This window comes from Teleopsis dalmanni, chromosome 2 (assembly GCF_002237135.1).
Source record: "Teleopsis dalmanni isolate 2A chromosome 2, ASM223713v2, whole genome shotgun sequence".
Classification (NCBI taxonomy): Eukaryota; Metazoa; Arthropoda; class Insecta; order Diptera; family Diopsidae; genus Teleopsis; species Teleopsis dalmanni.
The window spans coordinates 121,902,547-121,929,267 of record NC_051847.1 but is presented as its reverse complement, the minus strand read 5'-3'; positions in this window follow the sequence as shown (position 1 = coordinate 121,929,267).

Genomic DNA, 26,721 nt, shown 5'->3' with positions numbered 1-26,721 from the left:
AGGAAACGAAAATAAATTTATGCATTATGTGTTTATTTGCAACAGTTGCAGCGAGAATATGTGCCACAAGTTTGTGTCCACACATGCCACAGTGCAAATGCTAATGATGCAAAATGGTTTTAACGGTGCTTCCCAGTGCAAGCAAGAACCGTAGCAAAATTTATCGCTGCGATATGAATAAATTCTAGTCGACTTGCTAAATGTTATTGTAGATACTCGTACGTTATAGTCATTTTCAGTGCCGTTGTCAACACAGCATGCTGCATTTTTATTCTCGTAAAAAGGTCACCTATATAGGCAAAAAAAAATCCAAAACGATTTGCAATGTTCTCATATGAAATTTAATAAGAAAAATTGGCATACGAATAAATTGTTGAGTAAAATTAAGTGAAGTAAAGGAAAGTTTTCTATTATTGAACGTAATTAAAATTCAGATTCAATTCAGATTTTCGATTTCAAAAAAGTGGAATTTGACTGTCAAAAATAAATCAGAAAGGAATTATAAATTATAGTGAATGGTGTTTTATAATTTATATTTTTAGCAAATGTTGTAGAGTTTCTTTGCTTTAACGACTTGCATATCTTAAGGAGGAACTTTTTTTGCTTTATGTCTAAATAACTTTTTTTTTATGAGTATATTTTTAAAAACCCTGTTTTAATTATCAAATACAATACTTATTGTAAGCTCTTTTTATTTATAAATATCAATTGATACAAAAAACCATTTTAATTGTTTTATACTTGTTAAAGGAATGTTACAAATAAAACTTCATCGCGATGTAGGTTGATTGATGAAAAGTATATTGTAATAAGGAATAGGAATAGTAAGACAAGTACATTGCAGTGTTAACCTGTATAAAGTAGACACACTTGTCCTAAGAAGAAGAACACTAGAATCACACTAGCCGCACTATAACCCAGGAACCACAGAGTTTTTTTGATGAAACAAGAAATATTTTTTGAATTCAGATTGGATGTAACGATTAAACATTTAAAGAAGCAAGTGCCTATTTCATATATTAACAATTTAGCGAATGTCGAACAGTAAACGAATAAATGAGTCACATTTTTCTCTTCTTTTTCTGACCTACAAAATCATCAAAGGTGATGATAAAAACCCCTATCTGAATGAAAAAGACAGAGTTTTTTTAATACCTATCAGTTACTTAATTTAAAATTCATCGCTAGCGAGATGTCTATTACTTCTAGTACGCCATTTTAAATACATATATATGTTTAGTGTGATTGCCGATAGTTTATTTCTAATCAATTAGTGGGTAACTGGGGTAACTGTGCAAATAAAAGTAATGATGTATGCAACAAAAGTTGCATTTATGCATTTCAGTGTTTCAATTGTTGTCGTTGAAACACTTCATTAGGAAGAACAATCATTGCTGATTACAAGCCACGAAGGAAGGATTAACTTTAAAATGGTATTTAATTTTGTAGTAGTTCAATATAAAAAATTTTGATCTTGATTGAATAAAATTTATCTGCTAATAAAAAAATATCTCCTTATTATTATATGAGAAATATTGTGTTATTTTTGGAGAAGTATTCTAAGCTTACAATTGAAGTTTTTACAACTACAATTGAAGTTTCCGCACCTTATTCAGTTAAAAAGAAATCCGCGTAGTGGTATCGTCGTCGCCAGCTTCCCAGGTGCTGGCATTCTTCAGTGTCATCTCTAAAATGCGATAGTTAAGTTAAAAATTCAATGATTAATCTGAGAATACATCTATTTAGACTAAAAAATATATCAATTTTTTTGTTGTTGCTCAAGGGTCAATTTTAAAATAGAATAAAATTGCAAAGTGATTAGTACCCATAAAGGGATTAAGGAGTATATAACATTTCAAAAACATTTTATTGTCGAAAAGTTTTTTATTTACGAGTATTATATATATTTCGTCGCTTGTAGTTGGGAATTTAAAAAGTGACATTTAATAAATTTATTCAAATTACTTCATTATTTATTTAGGATCATTTATTTAAAAAACAATTTTATTTTTCTTAAAATATTTAATTTAATTTAATATTAAAAATTGAAAATCCCATATTTACACTTTACATTAAAAAAATCAAATATTTTCGTTCAGCAGACGACAAAAAGTCTGGCTCAAGCGTACGTCGAACAGTGCATCATTTGGAATCCATGTGAATGGAACAAAGGCAATTGTTAACTGTCATTGCAGGCAAACATCAATAATTGGTGGCAGTGAGTCAATGTTGCTACTGTTCGGCACGGTATTTACGTGCGCTGTCAAGCAGCAAGAATTGCTGAGCCAACCGACTATTGTTGCTGCTAATCGTGTTGGCACACAGGCTACTGCATTTAAATGTTGCTACTGTAAATGCTACAATGTTAAAACGTTAAATTAAATTAGCAACAAAACGTTAATGTTATATGTAAATATTATGGCTAATTTCACAGTAAAGACTTAAAAAAATGATGCGAAAAAACGCTTGAGAGATGCTTAGAAAAAAGGCAGATGAAAAGTAAACTAACTACAAGGCATGAGCTCATAGGCATAATACGAGTACTAGGACCACACTGGCTCTGTAGTAGCACGAAATTCGTATACGAATACAATACGTAGTTATAAGTTTTGTTTTTGTAATTTTCTACCAGTGTCCGAACAAAAAATACTCCTAGTTATTCCTCGTTCAGTTAACAGACAGTCAATGGGACGGACAGCTCCTAATAGAAACTATAAAAATGTTCATTGCGCATAAATTGCCTATCGAAATATTTACAGAGAAATTTTATTTTTGTTAAATTTTAGTTACAAAATAAGTTAGTAAAATTTTAATTAAGTTTTCCAGTGACTCAGTATTTTTAAGTGTTTCTCAAAACTCGTAAAGCCTACATACGTAATGCGGTAGCAATTACCAAATTGGCCAATTTACGTATTTTATTATGAAATTTTTAGACATAGTTTACACCTACCTTAAAAGGATATGCAAGCGTATCTGAAGTGCCAGTATTTGTTGGCCGCATTGTACTTACAATCGATAGTTTGTCGATGTTGTTGACATACCAAATGATTTCGTTTACTCCGTAGCCTATAAGTAACGAAATAGTCACACCTTGCCTTATGTGGCAATTGTATTTCTCAGAATTAAACGTCTTGTTAGCAAATTATTTCTCACCAATTGAAGTACTAAAAATGCAGTTATCTATGCGATGCGTTTAGCATAAATAACTATATAACTAACTAACAAATGTGAAGATATTATTTTTTTGATAAAGCTTCAACGAAATTTTTTAAAAATTACTTTTGACTATTGATATAATTGTAATAAGCCTAACCGATTTTTAAAAGGATATTTGGAGGATAGTAAGAATTTTTTTTGTACTACGTTTTAGGCGTAGTGAGTTATTTTTGCAGAAAGGAACACATTAAAAATGAAATAAAGTACAGATTTATTTCGCCGCGAACTGAACATTTTAAAATGCTGTTATATTTCTTTATAAATTTAGGTTTATTTACTAAAAATTAAATTTTCTAATTATTTATAAAAATAAATATTTAAAAATTTGAAAACTAATAGAAAAACTAATTTTACATATTCTAATTTACCTAACAATATTCGTTGAATAATGCAGTATTAAACTGTATTTCATTCAAACATAGAAATAACTGGAAGTTACTTACTACACCTTGTAGCAAGTACATTTTAATTTATTTAAAAAAATGAAGTTGAAAATTTTTATAAATGAGCAGTTTAGGTGCAGGTTACAATGAAATCCAGTACATCTACTTTCATATATTCAAATAACGTTTATCGTAGAAAATATGATGAAAAAATTTATAGAATAGATTATTATAGTTCAATTAAAAAAATTTTACAAAATACTAATAAAAATACTTATAAGGAAGCCGCAGTCCGCGAAGATGTTGTTTTCCATAATTATAGCCTGGACTCCTGCAAGATTCAATTTCTTATGCAATTAATGAGAGCATTTTTAATTAAAATTCCAAGTCATTGTGCTTGTCGGATGATGCGCATCCATTATCTAAAACCATTCTGTCTTACTTAACTTGAGTTCTCTTTTCTAGTTCTAGATCAAGTAAAAGAAGTACAGTCTTTTAGTCATAGCACAACTGATTTCATTTCTTTATTTTTGTTATAGATCATTACACCATTAATTTGAGGTCTTAAAACAAAATATTAGAGATTGTCCATTTTATGGGCTTTATTTTAGCAGCAATGTTTCATTTGCCGAACAGAACGGTCACTATATGCTTTGTTCAAGTTTGGCAGTTAACGAATAGATCGCTTAACAACAATAGGACACAAAAAGAGGTCAATAGTAACATATTACACCAAAATATCTATTCGAATTTTTATGACTTATTATAAGGTATTTAACATATATACAGTTGTTTAAGGTGTTGTTGAACACTCATATCAAAGATTTTTCTATGACACAAGTGAAATACGGCATCGGTTGATGGATTAAAAACTGAAGTCTATGTTTAAAATTTGGTAGGGTTTGAGCACAATCCATAGTACTTTCAATCTAAAAATTATGTGTAAATTACTGAATCCACAAAATATTTACAAATACCATTGATATTTGGCAATAATCGAAAAGGAAGTTGAAAATAAAAGAAATTGTGATTCAGCTCTATTTACACCTATTCTATTTGATAAGATTATATATTACTTTATATAAATTTAAGCAAATTAAATATGCTTAACTTAATCTTAAGCCTACAAATCATATTCATTATTTATTCTCGTTTTTCATTTGTTTTTGGAAGAACTTATTATTTATTTAATCTAATTACAGGGAAATGCGTTATATTTTTCAAGCTCTTACCTTACATGTTAATTGCTATGTATCTCCATAAAACTGGGTGCGTTATATTTGTAACATAAAGTTACAATCAAAGTATATGCCCCCATTGCTCAACTATTTTTTAATTACATTGCTGCTACAAATAATGTCATTAAAGTGCCTTATTCGGTATTCGGTGCATAAGAATTGGAATATTTATTTTATTAACTATTGGAATTCGAAGCGAATCGAATCGAATCGAAATACTTCATAGTTTGCAGAAATATTTCTTCATTTAAATGTCGTTTATTTTGGTCTTGTCTGTCTTTTTCAAATTTTTTACGTGAAATTTTGCCTCAACTGTCAATATTTACTTGGCGGCTTACCTATCAAACATAACCATTAAAAATATCTATTGTACATTGTTTGGAAAATGGGTTTGGCATACGCCATCTTTTGGTTGGATTGGTTGGTTTGCTTGGTTTGGTTGTGAAACGGGGTGGGTGGACACATTTAACTTAACACTTTCGCTATGGAAAATTGAAAATTTTTATGTACATTTTCGAGCATAAATCTATACAATTTTTCAATGATTTGTGTGGGAAATTATAAAATTTAAATAATTTGCATAAATTGTATGCTGTAAATGTGCCACAAATGCTTTGAAAATAAAATTTTATTACAATAAATTATAAGATTTTATGTGTACCGATTGTAAAAGTATATAATTTTAAATTTGTTATGGATCATTAACAAGAAATAAATACGGGTATATGCAGACATACTCGTATACATATAATATATGAGATTCCAATAGCGAAATTTCATTTTTATTTCAACAATTGAAAAATTGTTATTTTTTTACTGTTAAAAGATACTATATGGTGCATATTATTATTATGTATCACTAATTATAAAAAGGAATTGCTCAATATACATAGTTTAAAATATTTATAAAGCAATAAAAGGAATTTTTTGAAATAAAAAGTTGATGTTGTAAAATGAGAGGTAAAAATTTTAAATTCTTCTTCTTTGTATACCTTGTGAATCATAAAATTTCGTAGGAGTTTGACTATAAGCAAAAATGCTTCCGATTTTATCCACTGCACATTCATTGCACATCCAATCGAAATAAATTCCACAAGTTTTCCCATAATAAAACGAAACAGAATTAAAAAATTAAAAATTATGGATTTCAATAAAGGATAATTATTTCTTTTCATTAATTTCCTAATCGCAGATATTATATCATTTCTCTTTGATAATAAAAAATACAAATATTGGTAATTAAATTTATCGAAAAATGTTAAAAATTTATCATGAATTCATGGTTATAAAATAAACATTTTCCCACAATAACAAAAGTCTGTATACCATTTGGTATTTGTGTCTTGGACGTATGCATATTATCTATTTGAGGAATATATGTCATATATGTTAGGAATGTAGTTCACTGGTTTAAAAAGCATTAATGTACGTCGAATAATTTGCTACAAACATTAATGCAATTAAAATCAATTTTCTTGTGAAGACTACATTTTTTCCATTACTTTTTTTATATTTATATTAATTTCTATTTCTATTAAATTTGTTTCATTGTAATGAAACGAATAATGCTAAAGTATAAAAGGAGCAGATTTAATAAAGAAGGGAACAAAAAACAAAATCCACCTTACGTTAATGAATTATTAAATGCTACATATACCATCACCTCTGTTTTGTATATTCCCAGGGAATCAGTTTTTCTAAAAATGCACTTTTCCCTAAAATCGAAATCCTTTATTCCCCATAAGAGAAATGAGCATTAATTAATTTTGTTTTCAATTAAAAAAATTTGAATTTTTAAAAATACATTCAATCGTATTTCTTAATCAATATTCAAAAACCCTTCCGACTTTTAAATACTTTCTTTTCGTCATAAGACGTGTATATTTTAATTATTTTCTTTTTTCAATATATACATAATTTATTTTTTTCTTAAAAACAAAAAAAAAAGTAATATTAATGAACCAATATGGGAATTAATAATGTTTGAACTGAAGTTTGAATTCCTCTATTTCCAAAAGTCGGCGACTTTGTCAATTTCGTCCTCAATTTTTCGTATTTTTCAAACTAATACTTTAAGAAAAAACCCATGTGGATAAAATAAATAAATAGAAATTTAAATATATTCGAAAAACTGATTCTTATTGAAATACTTACATATTAATAGAGTTAAATTTTTTAACTAATTTCCCACACAACTTGCTTGGGAATAGTTTGGTACAAAATAGTAAAAAAAAACCCCATTCCCATTTTAGTGAGAATAAGTGCAATGGGAAAAGAGAATAAACTTCCATTTTATTCAGAATAGGAGTGTATACGTTTTGTAGATAATTTTCTAGTTTTATGGTTTAATAGTCAGATTGCCTTTAATTTACTTAAAACTATAACTGTTTAACCCGACGGAATCATTGGAATAATTTAACAACTAACTTAATACTGAACTTAAATGTGCATAAGTATTAGTAAAAAGTACTGAGGTAAAACCAGAATACCCCAGTAAGAAAGTAATACTAATAGATTAAAGACACTTGGGTATTTATAGAAAAATATATTCTATTCATTTTCTTTTTATTTTCTTCACTTTCTCTCAAGAAATTTCTACAACTCTACACCTCATTTTCGAGGTGATGAATTGCTAACGTGGATTGAAACTTATATTTAGTTCCTTATTTGGAACATATTTATATGCAAACAAATTGCCAAAAACCATACAGGATCCGCATAAAAACAGAATAGTTGCAACAAGATGCCTTCCATAATTGAAATGCAAATGCAAAACCCAACTTCAGACATCCAATGTATTTCATTTTGCTGTATGTCCAATTTGTTTGAAATTGATACAAAATGAAGACTACTTAGTATCTGACTTTAAAGCACAATGCTAACATCTTTATGAAAACAAGTATTATTTCTCTTAATTAAAACAAAATAATTTAAGTATCAATATAATGAAGAAATTATTAAAAACATACAAAAAATTTTATTTTTAGTTAAGTTAATTTCGTTTACTGTCCGTACCAACTAGTCCATTAAAGAGAATTCGCAGACTGTGCTTACTGCCATTCTTATGTCGGGCTATGATGCAAAATACTTAAAAAATTTTAAAGGCTGGAAAAAACGTTAGCATATGTATAACGTCTTCGATGGTGATTATTTTGAAGGGATAAGTTTATATAAGTTACAGCTATTTTGGATACCGTCAAAGATTTATTGACAAATTCATTGTCATTCCCCTTAAAGATTTACACATTGTGGATGTATTTATTGATGGAACGGTGTCTCTAAATATCAAACGCTAACGAGGGGAGTTAGACCGAAAACGAAAATTGTGAAAAATTCAACATATCTGAAGAGACGAAACTTAATATGTACGCTTAGTTTTGTCAAAGAGGCCTTGATATGATTTGCCTTGATTTGGCTATGCAGCCGCTCTGTTACAATATTGTCTCCGACTATAGTGTTTTTAGGACTTGTCAGAGAATTTTTCGTTTTTCAGTCATAGTGAAAACATCATTCGAAAGTTTGCTATAAATTGATTAAATTTATTAAAGATTGGAATTGGTTTCTCTCTCCACTAAAAGGTATTACAATAGTTTAGGAAATGGCATAACTTTAGCGACGTCTGCAAATGCTAACCTAACACAGACACATAGGTAATTGTCAAATAAATAAAAATTTTGTTTTATACAAATTTTTTATTATTATTATATATCAATTATATATTTAGTAATATGTACATATAATAAATATAAAGTTAGTTTATATTTCGTACTGGAAATACTATAAATTTTGTTGAAAATATGCAAAATTCTTCGCTGAACTCATAACTCAAAATTTCCAACTCAAATTGTCAGATTTTGCCAGCGGCAACCACCGAAATTTAACCTATGGAGTTGTGCGGTTCAGTTTTCGTCTATGCAAGCAATTTTTATTTTAATTTATTTGGACTTCAATTTTTTGTTAATAACAAAATACGTTTAATATAATACAAATTTTTAGAAAGAAAAAAACAAAGTTAAACATTTAATTTTAAGATTAATTTATGGCTTACCGTAACGTTTTGTTTGGCAGACTCAATCAATGGGAAATATGCATAACGTATTAGTCTAAGAATTTATTAGGTTAACTCGATAAAGTTATCATTTATGCAAATTTGACAGTTTTTAACTTAAAGCCGATAATTTTCTGGCACATATTTTATTTAACTGAATTATTATAATAAATACAATGTGAACTATATGCATTATATATACATTGTGTGCTATATCTAAACAAAATATTTAATTGAAATATTATGTTAAAAATGGTGTGGTTAACCGAAATTCTATTGATAAAATGTATTTATTAAAAATAATAATTTATGGGTATGAGTTTGTATAAAAATAATAGACATTATCTGGTATTTCCGTAGCCAAGCATTATGAATTAAAACTTAAACTACATAAATTAGAGATTTAGTTTAATGCGTAAATGTAGCTGGTAGTGGCTCGTGAAGTAGGAGGATAAGAGTTGGCTAGAATACTGTTGTGTACATTGTGAGAATCAGTTTTTTTATATATAACAAATCTATAAACATAATTTACAGTAGTTTATGTTTGAATTTTAAGGTATCAAGACGCCAGCATAAAAGTTTTTTGATTGTTTATTTCTCAAGAAACCTTTGCATAAATTATATAAAATAATTGGTTAAACTTCAATAGAATCACCACAAACTATAATTGACTATGCAATCACATATTGTATTGCACTATATACTTACATTCATAACTATTCATACCTGAGTTATATATCATACGCATTCCGTTCGTACCGCCTGGCACATCAATCAAATGTCATTGCTCCAATTTAACCGTTGCCGCTCATTGTACTAGCAAAGTTCGAAATTTCAAATATTTTGAATAAAAAAAATCAAACTTGAATGTTGGAGAATTTATGATGCTAGGTTTCGATCTTAGCGGAAAAAAAACTGGGTCTATATATTGGCTCAGTGATGTTGGCGCACGAACGCCGCGGCGGCAACAAGTACGAGTATCAATTTTGTTGCCATTATTTTGTTGTTATTGTTGCTACAATTTAATGGTTGTTGTGCGGTTTAAACTGTTAATAAATTTTAGGAATCCATACATATAATTTTTTCTTTTATTTTTTCTTTTATTTTTTTTTTTTTGTTTTTCTTGGTGTAAATATTTTTATATAACATAAGTATTTCTTTTGATAGATACATTGCAAGTACTCGCACTGTTTGAATTGCTATGTTGGCAATGTACCGACTGGGCGTTAACCATTTGATTTAATATTTGCCCTAAAGGTGATGAATACACGCAGTTAATAACAATAATTGTTGTTTACTTGTTGTTGTTACATTATTTGTGTTTATTGTTTGCCAGAAATTGAACTATAAATTTTTGGTAATAATAGACATAAAGCACAAAAGTAGAACAATGTGCCATTTTGTGTTGTTTTGTACAAGAATTTTGGAACCAAAGAGCCAAAGAAAAGGGTCAAATTTATGTCAGTGAACACCTCTATATATTTTCACACATAAAAATTAATACTTTGTGGATAAGAAAAGTTAAAACGCATATCAGAAAATTTTCTAATTATGTAATTATAGTATTTATGTAGAATATTATTGGAATCTATACTTCTACTAGAAAGGGAGTACTTTGACGATAATAAATTGTTTGAATTAGTAATTGATTTTCACATTCATTCTTACAGAAATCACTCAATCTGTGCTATCAGTTAGAGTTGTATCCCATTAATACAGTATTTTTCTCAAAACCCAAGTCAAATTTTATTATTTACCAAATATACGACTAGAAATGTCTACACCTTTTCATTCCACAAAAGAAGTTAATCCTAAACTAAAATTACACAAGCAGTCTTTCAAATAATAGATACGTAGAGAGGGTACATTAGCTCCCGACACAATGCTTACCTCATAGTTCATATCAAACCGTGAGCAGTCAGGAAGAATATGATTAATAACACATAGACTTAGAGATAACCTCCCGACACAGTACTCTTCACTTAACTAATATCAAATTTAAACAATCACAAATAATTTCAGAAATTTCATTTATTCCATATATAGACCAATTTTTTTGATATCAAACAGACACATCTGGTTGTGATTGCAAATCTAAATGATACCAATTATTTTCCTTTACACGGGGCTACATAAATCCATAAAATAAGAAGTTTCCTGAATCTAACAAAATTTTCTCCAACCTATTTAAAATCAAAACTTCGTATAGAAACTTTAATAAGCACAAAGATCACCACACATCCACCTGAAATCATTCCAGTAATATTAACTTCAGAAAATAATATGACAGGATCCAGGATTGATTTTGAAAATAATTTCAGTATACATCTGAATTCTTTTGGTTAACTATTTTATTAAACACAAGATAATTAACTATATCTCTTAAGTGGGATCAAATATAATCGTATAATAAAATAATTAGATGGCACATAATTGCATGACTATAGAAAATTTTCATCAATCGATAAAAACTTCACAAGTGGACAGTTTAACTTTCTAATCATGTTTACCTCGGTGTACTAATTTACAATGTACAAAGATTAAAATGTACATATTTTACACACATAATGATCAGATATTAATAGAACGTATCTATATGTTCAGTTTTATATGGATTTCATTTCATGCCATTTCAAATATTAGATGGAGCTCAAAATATTCTGTCGTCTTCTGATCAGAACTCACAGGGATAGAGATAACAAGAGCAACAAGAAATATAATGAGAACGTAGTACCCTAGAAAGCAATGTATAGAAATTATGAAGTACAGTGAAAGCATTAACCGCATTCACTGGAGCAGTTTTGTATAGAAATTGTGGTTTAAAAGAAGTTGTAGGAATTAATTTGTTTATTGTTCTATAATAGGTAGTTCAACAAACGAAAATTTTGAAAAAGTATATTCAAACTTAATTGTGTTTCTTAATCGTATTTCTAATCAAAATTTTATTTGATTTATAAGAGTGTAGAATAGGTAAGACATTAAGCAAGTATCAGAAGGGCGTTCCCTCCCCATTATGTTCTGAGGCTGGAAATATATTTTGAATTGGAGACGAAGCAGTGTGAAAAACTTTCATATCAATACTTAAACGTTTTTGATTATTCAAAAACAATTAAGTATTTTTTCCAAATATTTCAAATATTCTTTGTCGCCATTTACCTATTTTAATTCTGAAAATAAACTGGAACCGAAATAAGAACTTAATATGAGTATTAAACACTTTATCTGCGGTTTTTGTTATGAAATGCTAAAGTTATCACGTTACATATACCTTCTGCTCAAAAAGTACTCGGATTTTGGAAATAAAACACACAAATTTAAATTTTATCCAAATTTATTTTATCTCCTTCAAAATATGCTCCTTCTGAAGCAATACACATATGCCAACGCTTAACCCAATCCTCCACACACTTTTCGTTGGCCCGTGCAGGTATGGCTTTTAATTCTTTCGGCGAATTCTCTTTTACCGATTCAATCGCCTCAAAACGTTTACCACGAAGGGGCAATTTGAGTTTCGGGAACAGGAAAAAGTCGCACGGATTCAGAACTGGCGATTATGGTGCCTGAGCGATGACAGTGGTGCCGTGTTTGGTCAAAAAATCGCGTACAACAAGAATTTTCCATAGTAATAGTTTAGTTTTATATTAACAGCTGCTGTAAACAAACTAATTGACAGATGGGGCTCAAATTTGTACCATATGTTAAGAAAGGGTGTACCAATATAATAAAAAAATTTTTGAAAAAGGTATATTACTTAAGGAGTAGTTAAGAAACAACAAAATCCGGATACTTTTTGAGCAGAAGGAATAATGGAATAGTGGTATGCGGAACTAAAGCTCAAAATATATTCTTTGTGAATTTTTTCTATTGACAGAGGTTGTTTTCTTCGTCGCTTAAGTGTTATTGTCATACCTACATATAAGTTGTGAAAGAACAAATTCCAAACTGAATACAAATATATAATATTTAAGGCCTATACTAACAGTACTAAAAGCATAGCAATGCATTCATTCTAGTTGCAGTACATCTTAGCTTGTAACAATAATAATATTACATGTGTACTTTCTTATGTACATATATAATCATTATTTCACATTTTATTTAAAGTATTTCTTGATAAAACTTCTTTGTCTATATAAACCAAAATTAAAATTGGCTCTATAAATAGACAATCTTTATGCATTTATGTGTTTTCAACGTCTTTATGGATCATTAAATACTTTAAATATATTCCATAAATGTACAATTGTAGTACGCTTTCCACTATGAAAGGATTCAGAAAGTCTTGCACATTTCATGCAAATTAATATTTATGAAAAGATATTTTTTTAATACCACAAATGTTCAACGAAAACTGTAAAATCAATGTAGCAAAGCCGCCAAATTGTATAGTTTTATTAATAGTTATATCTAAGGAGTATAGGCTACAGCAAAGCTTGTTTAATATAGGATCAAGTATTTTGAAGAAGAAGAGATGAAAGTTTTTTTAATGTCTTTCAAGTAGTCATTAGAGGATAAAATAAAATCATAAATAAATAAATTTTAAGTACTTTTTATATATAATTTAATTGTTAAAATTAATTGAAATTAAGTTGCATTCATGCTGAGTATAGTTTGTTTGGTGAAAGACGCCTACCCAATCCACTTTAAGTGCTCAACAATTCAGTAATTTAAGCGCATAACGGCTTTAAAATAGCACAAAAGTGTTATAAAAACTCCAACAGCAATTTCGAATCTGAAGTCGTTGGCGTCAATTCAAAGCACCAGGCCAGACCAACGAGATACAAATTTGCATCTTCACAATATGCGCCAATTTTCGATGTTTGCTGTAACAACAGGTGCAGTTAGCGCTGAATGCTTAGCGCTTAGCTGAAGCTATGAATGAAATGCAGTGAATGATAGAGTAAAATAGAAAATATAAAAGATATATCTGAACACAAAAAAGAGCACAATATTCGGCAATGCCAACACAATTGAATAGTTTCAGTTAAACAGTTTTAGAGATGAAATTTGCATGTGGGTTGAGTTATGCCGAGTGACGAATAGCAACAACCGCAGTGCAGTTACAATAACTGCAACAATCGTAAGACAATGCAACAAGTTACAAAAAATTATCACGTAGGTTGAATTCATGCAGGAAATAGAATTTTCGTTACTTTACGTTATTCCATGTTACTCTATGTTACTCATGTTGCATTCAAAAAAACAAACAAGCAAATAAACTTCACAAAAGCAACAAAGCCAACTTAGACAACAGACAATAATGACACTTCACGACACAAACATTGCACAAATTTATGGTCTAAAATTCTAGTATAGTTCAGAATGCTCTTAGATACAAAATTTTTTAACACTCTAAACAAAAGAGTATATAGAATATACGTAGCTCAAGACAAACTTTGATACTTAGGTTGAGTATAAATAATTTAAAATCCTAGTAAGAAATTTATTCGTTTTGACTTCCTTTGAACTTGACAGACCATGTTTCATTGACTTTAGACTGCAACAAACTATGGTAAATAATGAGAAGTGAAACTCCATTTCGTCCACATTTATAAAGAAGTTGTTATTTCAGATCACTCAATTTCGGAAAGATGTGTGTTTTACTCAATAAATTTAGACCTCTGATATCAATATATCTGAATTTTCGTTACAACCTTGAAAACTTGCAATCCTAAACCTTTCATAATTGTATTATATGAGTAGCAACTACAATCCGAAATATTTGACTGTCTGATGCGCATATTTACTAAACATGGCGAATCATACAAAAGAATAAAAACTATACCAGTCTGATTTAGTATTATAATTGCATCAGCAGTCCTATCATATTATTGTGTCAAAATAAATAAAGAAAATTAAAATGTTTCATATATAAAAATCCTTTACAAGTTATTGTTTCAAATTATAAAAAAGAAAATAGAATACAGTTACAACTTAGAATAAAATTTGGCGAGAAATACTTTCAAATACACTGAACTGACCGTCCAGTTAATCAAAGAAATTTGCCCATTTAACTTCAAAGTAATGTCTATACTCAACAGAACAAAGCTGATATTACCGGCAATTTAGGATATTATAACCCATTTTACAATCTAAATAAGAATGATCCGTTTGATATGACAGAATGTTGTCTCCACCTTGATGAGGATGACTTATAAGATTTTTTGTGATCGTCCAGCCGTATTCCGGAATATAATGCGAAGTCTATGTTAAGGGTGCCTATCTCAATCTGTAGTTACAATCTCACAACAAAAGATCTCCCGATTTTCATCAAAAAAACCAAATGCCTATTATTCGGTAAGGACTATTTATGGCCTTAAATGTTAACTATAATTGTATTGAAGTATGTGTTGTTATGCTTAAACAGTACATCCTACACTCAGAAAAAAATGCTCTAACCACATAGTAGTTAAATTGACCTCATCATTTGGTTATAGAAATTTTAGCTCATGTGGTAAATATAATGCGTCGAGTAGGAATATTTTGATTTGAGATGTAGTGAAAATCTGGTAAATCAACCAAATTATTTTTTGAGTATACTTATATATTTAACCCTGCTTTAAAGATTCAACGCCACTGAACGGATCAAATTTATCCTTTCTCATCTTGTTTTATGATTTATTGAAACTTTTAATATTCCAGTAGAAGAGTATGCTATTTGGGTGCATTTAATATATTACTAAAGAATAATTGCTAAATATTTTGTGTTACTATAGTGTTGTTATTGCATGCTTTATCTTTATATATAAATTCTTTATCCGAAAAATAACTTTATTAGTATAAAGTTGAACTGCCCGTTTTTACTAATAAAAAACAGTACAATCAAATAAAACTGAATCTCCATGGCAGCGGCATTGTAAAGCAAACTCAGTTTAAGATATTAACAGCAAATGTCTGTAATTTCACTTGGAAATTCAATACGCGCCTTAATGCTATAAAGATTAATACCTAATTTACATACATATATACACATAAGTATATAGTAATAGGCATACTCGTAACTCGTACATTAGTTAATGTGTATATAGATACTTCGACGTTGTGTTATAAGAGAAACTAGTAAAATTAGCTTGCTTGAATTAAGAAAAAAATCGAAACTCAATTTGCAGCGCCAATGGCACAAAAAGGAGTGACGATTCAAAGTGCAACATTTTTACCAGCACAGCTTTGATTCGCTTTGAGCCTGTCAGTCTGTCTGACAGTAAGTGAAAAAGCCAACCATGCCGCAAAGTCTTATCAAACTGCAATTTATTCTAAGACGAAAAGTTTTTATCAAGGCCATGAAAAGGTTTAACAATTGCAAATTAAAAGATACTCAACCAAACCCTTTCTTGCCGATATTTAATGAGACAGATAAAAATGTTAAAATGTTATAAGTACTCGTAGTTGTGGATACTTAAGACGTAAAGCTGATTAAGAGAACATTACCTGAAGCAGGAAGCCAAGGTTTATGTCTGTGATTTGGTGGAAGCTGAATTATTTGCATTAAATTACAAAGCAGGAAGAAATGTACTTTAAATTAAGTTCAATTGATTTCAGTTCAAGTTTTATTGCAACGAAAGGAAAAACTCTTAATTTGGAACGGCATTGGATTAGGGATGCTGCGATAAAAAAACAATATACTAATTGCGTTCTCTGGAAATGTTTATTGTTTTATTAAATAATTAAATTTTTGTGAGTGAAAATACTTTTTAAACTTTTATTAAAATTAAATAACTACATTCGCTTATTTAATTTCACGTAAGTACTTAAGGTCGCCACTATACAAAAACTCCAAAAATTCCAAACATTGACCTAAAATTTTGAAGATATTGTCAGAAAAAATATACAATTAATTTTTTTATTTAAATCAGTCAAAATTAATGAAACAAGAAAAAATTGTGTTAAAGAACACATAAGGTTTTTCCGACTTATTTGACATACGTGTTGTATACGATACCTTGGTCGCATGTCGCAAATGATTAAATATGTCAATACTTAACCATACTAATTATCCAAACAGTGCAAATTGGGTGAAAACAACTAAGCTATAGAACCATTATTGAATATCTATGAGTTCGGTATTGAATTATTGATGCCAAAAATTAATAATAACATATTGATCCAGTTTTTATTTAGATAGCAACATTCCGAGATTGAACTGGTGCAAAAGGTGGTAAATAAAATCACTAAGGGCATAGAAGCAAAAATGTTTACTCTAGCGATGTATGGTATCTCTGAAGCCTGTGATACCATGTGGCATAACGGACTCCTATATAAACTAGCAAGTATACTATAAAAAAATAACTATTACCTTTTATTATTACTTAAAGGACTTACAACTTAAAACAGTTCAAGAATTGCATAGAACTAACAAAAAATAATTTAATAATTATTACCAGAATATTAACCGGTCAAAGTTAGGAATCCAATCCAACTCAGACTGCAGAGAAGAGAGTGAAACCACATACTATGTGCAGGGGGAATGCCCGATACTGATACACAAGCGGGAGAAACACATAGGAGGGTATTTCATGAAATATAGGAATTTAAGGCTATATACTGTCTTTCATTAAAGAAATCAGAGTTGGAGAAATACTTTAATCTGTCGAAGGGACACTATAGATCTTTTAGGTCGCAGTGTACTATCACTTTTCCTAATAATAATATTACTATTACTACTTAATATTAAGATGCCATCTACGCATATGGCGGAACAGCCTGCAAATTTAAATAAATAGGGTAACTCAGTGGTTTACAAAATGTGATATAAAAGTATATGTACAGAAAATAATACACCTACAGAGTTGTAAAGTACATATAAAGGCCATTAAAAATTGACAATAAACCAATTTGCACTGATACGAAAGGTTAGGTGTAGAGCTACTATATCAAATATTTAAATTATACAAAACCTACAATACAAAGTATTCTTACATACAGATATAAAGATGGAACTACTACTTAAATTTAATACATGACATATACTTGTGCTTACTTTTACATACAAATTATGAAATAACTCAAGTACTAATCAAGAGAAAGACCACTCCAAAGAATAGTAAAATGACCCTTGTCTACCGAGTTATTGAATGTTCTTTAAATTTCTTGATCTTATTGTAACTATTAGTGGCCCTATGCTCCTCCTAGGAGTTAAAGGATTAACTTTTACTTTTATAAAAGGTATTTAAATACAAGCTACCATATATGTCGAAATAATCTAATTCATGCCGCAAAAAAGGTGGAAAAGTGGATGCAGGGTTTTCCATCGATAATGACGATACTATTATTTTCTTAAAAAAAAAAAAACGCTTCAGTATCGTTTTGCAGACCATAAATTATAAACTATAATAAACTCTTAACTTTGTAAGTTTAAGAATTTTTCTTAAATAGCATTGGAGTTTAGACAATCCAAATGCGAGAGTTTCATTTATTTACGAAGTCATTCAAATAAAATTGGACTTCACCGTTAAAATTGATTTTTGCATTTAATGGTTTATGTTTTATTTAACGATATCTTTGGTATGATGTCTAAAAAATATTTTATGAGTTAAAATGAGAACGTACGAGTATAAATTCTTAAAAACCATACTAATAGTTTGTTCTCAATTCTTATCCACACTTTGATTCTAGCGACAATTTCAGCTTTATGTTAATGTTTTTGACAATCTTAATTCTAAACTCTGCAAGCGGGACTATTTAACCCAAATTTTTCAATCACATTACAAATACTTAAGCCATCATCGATTTTGATCACAATCTGAAGAAATAAATAATGAAATTAACTAAAGATATAGTATCAATATAATCATCCTATTATTAAAAGGCATTAATTTTGTAAGAAACTTGAGTGGATTAATCTTAAATTGTTTTACACTTTAATGCCTTATGATATGTGATTGTTAAACTTTTAAAACAAACTGTGTTCCTTGCAAACTAAACTAATCACAAAACCATTATTAGATTAATACTAATATTAAATATTATATATACATATATGTACGTATATATTAATTTCATTTTGTATATAAAATTATTAATGGTTATGGCATGTGGCATAATAAATTTTTATTTGCTTAATAATTTACAAAAATTTTTAATTATAAGTTCAATACTCCCCTGAAGTGCTGCACTCCTAGTAGGAGGTGTTAAAAATATTATTAAACAAATTAAATTAAGTATTTAAAATTATTTAGAAAAAAACTTCAAATAAGTGAAAATAACGAAAATAACGAAAATATAAATAAACAATTATTTTATGTAAAATAGTTACGCTGCACCCACCTTTAATGTTGCTTTTGATAAATTTTTCTCGTATGTTTCTGATATTAGTCACAAAAACTAAAACTTACAAATACATTTGTGCATAAGCCCATGCACTTCTGATTCAACTTCAGAGATACTTTTCAATCAAGTGGGGCTCTGTGTGTGTGTGCTACGTTAAATTTGTTGTCAGTTTGATTTGATGGCATTAAAAATATAAATGATCAACTAAAGTATACAGCTGTGTACATTAATGAACTCATCACATCAAAATGTCACACATATTGAAATCTGTCAAAATATTAAACAAACATAAGTCACTTTTAATTGTCACGCATATGTCAAACACGCGATAATTGCATGAATACGCACGCAGGCAGATACGGATACATATGCTACTACAGATACAAAGTGTAGGCCAAATGAAATTGGAGCAAAATCATAAGATCATATAAAGTAAAAAGCAATTAACGAGCCATTAGATGAGCCATGCTAAATCAGGAATTACCAATCACACAATAATACCGATTTAAAGGAATTAAATGATTTCGATTGACTTTTGTGTTCAACTCCTACTGGCCCATGGAAATCTCGTTACTTTTGAAGTTTCGATTTGACTTGGCCTCAAGCTAACGAAATGTTGTAGATACGTTTTTTGCTTGCAGTTAAGATAGTGGTGGGTGTGTCATGAGTAACGGTTTATGTTCTTTTATATAACTCAATATTTTTTTATACGTATCTCATATAACATGAGTCTAGTTTTTTTTTCTATATCGAACGATTTTCATGTCATTTTCGTAGCATTTTGTGTGCGTCAATTAAAATAATTGCAAATATTTGAATTCAATGTTGACAACTTGACACAGTTTAAAACCTCAATTGTATAGAACTATGATTATGTAGAAGTACTCCTGAGCAATGTGTACGTGATTGGCGGTACGACACATGAAGTTAAATATTTTTTTAATTAAATAAAATATTGTTACAATTTTGATTAGAAATATTATATCGATTAAATTTTGATTGATTATATGTAACCGATTTATGTACTTTTAAGTAATTCAAAACGACAGGAATCATGAAGAAATATACTTAGAGAAAACAAATGTATAACTTAAAGAAGCTATATAAAAATTTAAGCATTCGCTATTTCTCGTATATAACTTCCTTATATAAATTTATATAAAAATTTGTTTGATTTTGAAATACATATAAATATTATAAATAAAAAAATTATATAGGCATAATAAATAAGTAACTTTTGTGTAAAGTAAAGTAGGTGGGTATTGCAGTGTGACCATCACTATTCTAATAAAGAGAAAGGATAATATGAGATACTATAACCAGCAGCTCACCTTGTCAAATGCTAATAATTGACAAAATAAATTTTCTATGAAATGTAAGTATATGACTTACGCAGTCCTAGGGAAGTAGGCAGTATATATTATACATATATGGTAATTTTTATGTACTATATATCCAGTGATTATTGGTAAAGAGGTTACAAACCTCCAACTTTTATTTTATTATATATAAAAACTGTGATTATTATTAATATATATACTAGCGGACCCAACAGACTTCGTTCTTTCAAAAAGATTTGGTATGTGGCAGTTTTTTGTTCCTACCTATTTTATAGTCGGGGCAAAAAAATCGTCTGAACAGAACAATCACCCTGGTGTGTGAGGTTCAGCTCGGGTGACCAAAGTATTTTCTCTTCCAAGAACTTTGGCCACCCTTCTGGGATCCACTAAAAAAAACCCGACTGGGATGTCTGCCAAAGGGTTTCAAACTAGGAGGCGAACTCAGAGTTCAGTTCAAAGGGACAGTGAAAACCTAAAGCTGACAAATATATAAAAAGTGGGTGGCTCGCTTGGATAGTGGAGATAATGATCTGCAAAGGAAGTCATGGGAACATACCTAAACATACCTGTTCTGATTATGTTCTTGTCTTCTTACCTCTTCAATCTCATTGGGTCTTAGTCGTCCACCTTGTAGGTATACCTTAAAACCATTTCAAAACAAACATAAATCCAAGCGTGTATATATTAGTTTATCACACACGTTAAGTAACTATATCTAAAAATATTAGTTGTATATTTAATTATTTAATGTTTATATTTATTAAACTCTCTACAAAAAATAAAATTCTTGCAACGCAATAAATTAAAAAATAAATAAAAATGCAATTGTTTTTTTTACTAAATTATTTTGTAATTGATTTTTAATATGGTCAACTATAAAATAATTCTAATAAAAGTTGATATTAATTATTATTTATTCTTAACATGCTCACTTCATCCGATGTCAATAAAAAATTAAATATAAGCACGTATAATCAGACATGTATAAATCTGATGTAATTAAAAACTAATATAATTAAATTTAAAAAAGGCTAAACTATTGTTTATAGTATCGAATCCAGACATTGTTAAACAAAAATTGTGAAGAAATAAGATAATGTACCCGCATAATATAAAAATTAAATTTCTATTATTAGTCATTATTAGTCAATTTATTTCATTAAACATTATTATTACAAAATCAGATAGGAAATATGTAGTGTATAAAAATAAAAAAGATTAAATTGTGTTAATTTTCCTCATAAAACTGATATAAATGTTGAGGCATTTATATAAAAATGATATAAACGTGAATAATTATAATATATGTGTAATATAATTTAAATGAATAAAAAATGAAAATAAAATTACTTAATATTATGAAAGAATTATTAAAAAAAAATTTAAAATAAATTTATCATATTCAAATTAATAACTTTATATTCAAATTAATAACAGCTTTAGTTGACCATTAAAATATAATAAAAATACTTAGAGTTTAATATTAAAATAATTACAGAAATATGTATAATAAAACACAGAGGTTCCAATTGAAAAATATTACCAATAAACATCATAACTAAATTAATAAAATAAATTAAAAATTAATATTTTAGTATATCTTAAAGTGCTTTCAATAAAGATTATAAATTAGCAAAAATTATTTTTAACATACATACTAATTTATTCCATTTTGAAGTAATAAAATAAAGCAATAATTTTTTTATGATAATAAAATATGTATTATAAAATTAACAATTAAATAACATTAAATCTGTTACATAATAATTTATTAGAAAAATAAATAAAATTTTTTCAAAAAGTCATAAAAACCATACAATTTTAATCACCAATTTTATATTTAATATAAATCGTATGTTAAATCCAACTACGAGTTATTTATTTCAGATAAGAAAATGGAAAATTGTTTTTTATCAAAGGAATGTGCGGACTAACCATAATGGCTGTATTAAATAATGCCAAATAACCCACATCAGTGGTCAGTGCAAGTCAGGTAACTCTGACTAGCCGTAAGCCATACTTACAACTTTTGTTTCCTATCAATACCTGAATTGAGTTAAACCTCAATCCTTAAACCTCTGTTGTAGGTACACATGAGAATGGATTCAACGGTTAAACCTCTAAAACAGAACCCCCCCAGCATTTTTGAAAGTTTTTTCGATAGCTGTTTTTTTTATGTCTAAAACTTATTTGGAATTGAAGCCAAACCTGGTGCCCTATAGTTCAAGTGTACGTACATTAAAAAATTTTTAGTGTACACTCTCAACAGTTATGTATTGAATTTTTTTCAATTTTTTAAGATGAAGATCACATTTTAGAACACTGAGCTAACATAGTACTTAATTTTAGTTAATTATAAACCACTTGCTTTTACAACAAAGTGGCTTCATTATTATAAAATATTCTATAGTAGTATTTTCCTTTTTATTAACTGGTAAGCTACTATCAAAATTCTCTCGAGTATTCATATAATATCTAAACTCATCTCAGAATGTTGCGCATTTTTAAATAGGACGCCGGTACATTCAGCGGTAAATCTAAAACATATAAAAGGTAACAAGAATATCATTAATAACTGATACATCATGGAACTGACCATTGAACACAGATGACTTCAGATAAGATCGATTTCTGTTAACATGAACGTTCCTTTAATGTCAACGAAACTAACTCTACTTAATGGTTACTTATGACTAATATGTCAAATCATATGTGTGGTATAACATGGTCTATCAACAAAGAGAATACAGTGAATCTACTGAATCTACTTACAGTATATCACTGTTCATTTTTCAGTGCAAGATATTATTTTTTTTATCAAGATCAAATATAATTTTGACACTATTTTGTAAATGACATAAAATAAATATTATATAAAAATTATATTTCAATGAACCAATGATTGTCTTTTTCAGATTTGAAGAGTGAAGAATAAACTAACTCACAAAAATAATATTGAAGTTTTGAGAGCATTACTTTCATTGGTTAACTTAATTCAAATATAGCTGTCGTTTATGCGTACACTCTAATAATAACTTTTAAAATGTTTTTTGTTGTTTTCTGTAACAAAAAAAAAAAATAATAAAACTTGAAATATATAAACAAAGAAACTTTGCTTGGTACTTTATACAACCACCCCAAGCTGGTTTATGTATTTTGTACAGTGTAAAGTTCTCAATCTAATACTTTCACTAAACAGTTTTAAACTGACCAATAAAGTCCACTAAAGTTTTCAAATACCACCGAAAGTGAATATTTTGTGACATATCTACTTGTTAAAGCTACTGGTCGGAAGAAGAAGATAATAATTTCCACTTCACTACTTATCGCTCGTTAAATGCCGGTTAAAGGTGCTATGTGTTCGGATCGTTATGTATCTATCCAATATTTGCTACATAGTTATTAAATACTACATAACGTAGCGCCTTATTAAAGACAAGCACTATATGTTCGGACCTTTACCCAGTATTTGCAATTAAGTTAGTCCTTACTGCAGCAACGAATTTTGTTTATAGAACCTTCATTGATTTTATTCAATAAAGCCAAGGGTCGTACGTAGGAAGTAGAAAACACCATTCACTGGTTGTTGCTTATTACTTGCTAAAAACCGATCATAGTCGTGTGTCTTTATGCCTTTACCCAATATATGATATATAGTTGTTAAAGTTATCAAAGCAACGAATTGGTGTGTAGAGACTTGAATAAAACCTAATATATGGTATATATTGTATCTATTTACCAAAAAATTCTAGTTTTATTAAAATTATCGTACTATAGTCTGTCCACTCAAGAGATAAACCGCTACAGGTATTTGACTTGTTGTTGTTATTGTATCAATTGGAATAATAATTTTTATCAGAGATAACTGCATTTAGTGGTAATATTATTTTTTCACTCATACGCCTACTGTAGTCTAAGCGGCGCCTGAGTACATAAAAAGCACACTTAAGTGTCTTCTTTTTTAAGGCACTGTTTGCCTCATAACAATACATTAAATTAATAATTAAATATATTTAAAGTTATGCAATGTGCAATGAAACATATTGATGAGTCAGTCATATAAGCAGTGAGTATCTGAACTTATACGAACACAAGTTTCTATGTGCAATAAAAATTTATTGGCATATACAAACAGTAAAGTAATTAGAGAATATACGAGTGTTGCATATATTTTTATTACACATCTTGCACGTTTTTATACTTTTATGAGCCTTTTTTTCGAATTTAAATATCATGTTTAATAGTTGGAGAAATATACGAAATATATGTTTACACCAAATATAAAATGCATTTTTATTTTAATTTTTTATAACTACCAAAGTAATAAATAATAAATTAACATGAGTTCATCAAACCGTGCACTTCTTGCGGCACGAACACCGACAACCAAATAAAAATGGACAGTTATAAAAACAAAAAAGAAATAAAAAAATGTTTTTTAAATATTTATAAAAAAATTAAAGTATCTATATCTACGTAACTAAGTATCTGTGCATTTTACTTCGGTCTTGTAGTACAACAAGCCTACAATGCAACGCAGCGCAAAACATGCCACTTCATAATTAGAGCAGAAATTCTTACATTTCTAATTCAAATTAAGATTTGCTGCCGAGTGACGTTTTGATTGAGTGATTGGCATGAAATGAATTACAAATTCTTGTCGTTCGTTGCCTTTTGATAAAAGCGAAGAAAACTTATATTTTTGCGAATATCTACTCGCCGTCTTCACAACCAAGTATCTACGGAGTACTGCACTCGTTTGCGAGTGTGCACTTGTTGTTGCATCGGGCAACCCAACTGTAGTATGAATGAATGAATGAAATTGCTTGATTGTCAGCAGTGTGTCTCAATTGTGAGCACTTGTGAAAGAGGTGTTAAATTTCCAATTTATATATTTTATTTCATATTTTAGTGTACGAATGTGCGAGTATCTGTAGTTTTATTTCTTTGTTACCATTTGGTACTCGTACCATTTGTTACTAGTTCAGCAATGTTTTTGAGTCAGTAAGTCAATTCTCGTTAGCTGCGAGCATTTGAGTATTTATTATTTTACTGCACTTGTTGCTGCAACATACGAGTGTGCCTCATGTTGTTGCATCGATTGTGCCCCATATCATATTCGATGTGCTAAGTGGGAAAATATGCAACTCTGTGTGAGTTCTTGAGTTACGGAAAACCTATACAGCATGAAATCACGGATATGCTCATTCCTCGGCTATCTCGTATTAAGTATTAACTGGCGTAAAAGAAATTTCGTAGATTTCAAATGCATAAAGTTTTATTTACTAATGTTTTTTTATTATTTGAAATTATTCTTTTATGATTTTTAACAAATAACATATTGAGTTAACAGTAAGAAACTGATACTCTCCACAACTGAAGCTTTCTCCATAGTATCCATAGTACCCTAGTAACGAAAAGTGTTACAACGAACGAATACAGCTTAAACGTGCTGTGTATTAGATTAGTTTTTAATTATATTTAATTTGATACTTTATACTATTTATCAAAAAATTAAGTCAAGATATTGATAGTCATTTTATTGCTTAATTATCATACTTGCCAAGTGAAAACAAAATTCAGAGAAATATTTCGAATCCAAAGAAGCAACATGATTCAAATAAAGAATAATTAAAGTATTGTTAACAAACTTTTAAAAATTAATAAAAATTGATTCCTTTTAATGTTCTAACTCAGCAGTCGGCCAAGTGCTACTTTAAAGTGCTTTTAAAGCGCTCTGAGAATAGTGAGAGTCAAGCACAAAATAGTTTTTGCAATTAAAATGGCAAAACGCTATCGCGCTACAAATAAGCAAATTGCATCAGATAAATTTACTGGGAAAGTTTTTCAGTCACTTTCATTAACAGATATTATTTTATATATACAAAATAACAATAATACAAATTGTTGACGCAATCGACCTAAAACATCATTAGTAATCATAATTGTTGGGGCAGGAATCTTCGTACCATCTGAAAATATAAATAACTCTCTTAGGCTATCTAAAGAGGCTACGGTTTTCAGGCTAAAATTCTAGCAGTTTGAGAAGCCTGTCGGCTAATTTCAAGCCACATCGAGGACAGATGTAGTGTTGCTATTTTTATTGACAGCCAGGCAGCCCCTGATTGTTTCACAACAAAATCAAAAATAGTAAAGAAATGTAGAGAAGCAATCGACGAGCAAAATTGGTTGGTCGATAACACCCTCATCTGGTTTCCTGGACATAGGAA